Genomic DNA, 542 nt, shown 5'->3' on the forward strand with positions numbered 1-542 from the left:
CACACACACACACACACACACACACACACACACACACACATACTGTTCAAAATCATGCTTAATTCTCTAAACTTCCCACTCAGTCACTTTTGTGCCAAATTTCTTTTTTTTTTTTTTTGCCACAAATGGGTTGTTGTTGTACTTTTATTTTTGGATACTGCCCAAAAACAATATCGCAGCTAGAGCTTCTACTAAAAATACACACCTCCATGGATTATTGCTACAAAATTAGGGTTTCAGTTTATCCAACCAGGGTAGTAAAATGACATTTTAGAAATAGATCCTCTCAAAACAGGAGCTCAAAAAGACATTCGATTACCTGCAAGAGCGGTCGGCAGCGCAGACACTCCTGCAAAGCTCCTGAACTGAAGGTGGAAGGTGTTAAATTCCCACTGCAATCACAACCTGAGACCCCAGAGCTGAGCTAGTTTTCACCTGGAGAGCTGGTGAAGTGACCCCTGCAGCTTGGAAGGGAACTCTAAATGCGGAGGCTTTTGAACAGACATGTTGCCACACGGCCCCCCCACCCCCCACACCACCCA

General features: G+C 44.3%; 1 protein-coding gene across 2 annotated transcripts in view; it reads right to left on the minus strand.

Moving 5' to 3' along the window:
* Nucleotides 1-542, minus strand: part of and1 (actinodin1) — a 7,857-nt gene that overhangs the window by 6,909 nt on the left and 406 nt on the right. Inside the window, exon 1 of one of the 2 annotated variants that reach the window (XM_023395068.2) lies at nt 320-474. The exons of the other annotated variant lie outside the window; for it this stretch is intronic. The gene's annotated coding sequence lies outside the window, so the exon portion shown is untranslated. Of the gene's footprint in view, nt 1-319; nt 475-542 lie in introns of those variants that run through there. 2 annotated transcript variants of the gene reach the window in all.

This window comes from Seriola lalandi, unplaced genomic scaffold (assembly GCF_002814215.2).
Source record: "Seriola lalandi dorsalis isolate HSWRI2012SDOR001 ecotype SW California unplaced genomic scaffold, Sedor1 jcf7180002054956, whole genome shotgun sequence".
Classification (NCBI taxonomy): domain Eukaryota; kingdom Metazoa; phylum Chordata; class Actinopteri; order Carangiformes; family Carangidae; genus Seriola; species Seriola lalandi.